General features: G+C 38.0%; 1 protein-coding gene across 1 annotated transcript in view; it reads right to left on the bottom strand.

The window, feature by feature from the left end:
* Positions 1-2707, bottom strand: part of si:dkey-225n22.4 (collagen alpha-1(XXI) chain) — a 67361-nt gene that overhangs the window by 23826 nt on the left and 40828 nt on the right. The gene's annotated exons all lie outside the window — the stretch shown is intronic.

The raw sequence follows: 2707 nt of genomic DNA, 5'->3' as shown, positions 1-2707 counted from the left end.
GACAGTAGTACATGAGACAGATCTGTGAAAAAATCAGGTTCTTCTGGCTCCTCCTAGTGCTCCTAATGGCATTTGCAAGAAGCCACCGGGCCTGAACGAAAACAACCAATCAGAAATAGTAAAGATAGTTGATTATTGAGTCTCATTCCCAGGTTCCCAAAGCATCTGTATTTGATGCCCATAGCAATCAGCTATCTTTAAGCCTGCAATCCAAACAGTCTTTATGTCTTTCTCGGCTCAGATTGGTTGTTTTCATCCAGACGCGGGGATTCTTGCAAATAGATGGAGATGGCATTTAAGAAAAGAAAATGTTCAGAAACAGTTTGTAACCATCATATCTTTGAAATCCAACAAGGGACCATTTTTATCTAGCAGTTAAAAGGAAAGTACTAAAGATTCCTTAAAATATCAAACATGAACAGTTTCCAGATGTGTGTGTGTTTGCGTATGTCTATTCTATCCTGTGTGACAACTTCCTAGGCTGCTGCAGCGAAAAAGAACTGTTCTCAGCCAGTATTCAAGGCTGGTTAAATACCGGTTAGAAAGATGTTTGAGTGAAAACTTTTCAAGCTCTCTTTTACTCATGAAATCATCATTTCCAAAAAGCTAAAGTAATTCCTGCTTTGAAGGATGGCACCTACACAATAAGCAAGGTTACCTGTAATTAAGTAGCACAACGGAGACAACTCGGATTCTCTTTTTAAAACCACAATGGTTGACATTTATGGGCGTAATTGCTCAGAAACATGTCACTTAACAAACAAGTGGCATAGAAAGTGTGGTTGTCATTCATCAGCAGGATCCAAACTGCAGGCTGGAGAAATAAGAAGTGGCTGGCAGGACGAGAGGAAACAGACAGAGAATGAGGTTTAGAGAAGAGAAAAGGCAAAAGCTGTCACCCTGACCGCACCCTGATCCCTCCGGAGGGAATTAGTAATGCCCTCGCTAATCCGACAGCCATGTTGAATTTTCAAACACTCTCTTATACATAGCTGTGAGTATAGGCCAGGGTTGCTCAAACTTTGTCCCTTGGAGGGCCAGTACTAAAATGTAATCCTGGGACAGGGGGCCAAAAGCAAACATCTATAGTGTTGTACTGTTAAAGCTGCAGTAGGGAACTTTAGAAAAAAGAACGTAAGTCATATTTGCTGAAACTTTAACAAAATCCTGACAGTAGTGCATGAGACAGATAATCTGTGAAAGAATCAGGTTCCTCTGGCTCCTCCTAGTTATCCTAATGGTATTTGCAAGAATCCACCGGGTCTGAACAAAAAGTTATTTTTCTAAAAGTTACCTACTGCAGCTTTAAGATGCAAATGGTACTAAGTTCACTTAGTTGACTAATTTCCTGTATAAAGTGTCACATTGCCCTCCGTGCTCTGATTATAAAATATAATAAATAAACAGGGATCCTAACTTAAAATAAATAAAACTGCATAAATAACTATTCATATGAAATTTTGTTTTGCACAAGAAACATCTGGGGAATAAAGGTGCAAACAGTCTATATCTGGGATCTCAAACTGCTGGCCTAGGGCCCATTTGTGGCCTCATGTCAAAACATCAAAAATCTATTATAATCAATTTTATTATTTAGTTTTTTTCTAGTCGTTTCATATCAGTTTGAACTACCCCTTAATATACAATTCAAATAACAACACAGTTCTATTTTATTTTTTTAAAATGTTTAATAATTTGGCGCAAAAAAAATGGCAAAGGTCAATGGTTGATAAGAACAAACCAGTTGTCGCGCCTTCATTTATATTTTGGCTGTGAACAACAAAGATGATATAAAATGATATAAAAATGTATCAAAGCTGCTTTTGCTGCATTTGTTGTTAAGTATGAAGGTAATAATTGAAATATGTTCAGAATATTGTGCTTTCTTGTAATACTGGAAGTGGCTCTACTATGAGATGACAATACCAGCGTTGGTAGCCAATTTGAGTTCAAGACCCCTAGTCTACATGGTTTTGGCAAGAGACGACTATGGGACAGACAATCATAGCACAGAGCATTCATGAAGAGCCACATGAACTGTACAGCAATGTGGGACACATACACAGAGTCTGTAGTGAATTTAGGCCACACCTCGTGTTCTGTTTGGTTTTATTTAAAAAAAATGTTCCAGCATTCGGGAAATTAAACTTACTCACTTTCTTGCAGAAAGATAGTTGAGAAGTTTGGTACCACCCTCTTGTCTTCACATTAACTATGGAGCTAGAGCCGGCAGGCGATTAGACGAGCTTAGCATAAAGACCAGAAACAGTTAGCCTGGCTCTGTTCTATAAAGCTCATGGTGGAAATATTTATAAAATCTTGTCATCACAGTGAGGTTGCCAGGTTTGAAACCATGGTGTGTGTACACCAACTGTGATCAACGACTGTATCTGGCAACCCACAGTAGAGCAGGAGAAGCTGCACCCAAGTACTGGCTGCACGGATACACTATTGTTCCATAAGAAACAGATACAGCACTTAACTAAACAAATTAAATACTCGGGCTGGGTGAAATGGCTGTAACTGTGTCACAATAAAATGTTTTATTTATTTTGTATTAAAATTTCTGTCGATAATGATACTTATTCATCATTTTTAATGACCTATTTTTAATAAAGACCAGGTGAAAATAACAACCACATTATGTATGAAGGCACACAGGTAGTAATTGAATGTTAATGTTTTGTCAGACTGTATTGTTGCTGGA

Source organism: Morone saxatilis, unplaced genomic scaffold (assembly GCF_004916995.1).
Source record: "Morone saxatilis isolate NCDOM2014 unplaced genomic scaffold, NCSU_SB_2.0 Contig0, whole genome shotgun sequence".
In the NCBI taxonomy this organism is placed as follows: Eukaryota; Metazoa; Chordata; class Actinopteri; family Moronidae; genus Morone; species Morone saxatilis.
The sequence above is the reverse complement of the archived record's forward strand: the minus strand, read 5'-3'. Positions and strand labels throughout refer to the sequence as shown.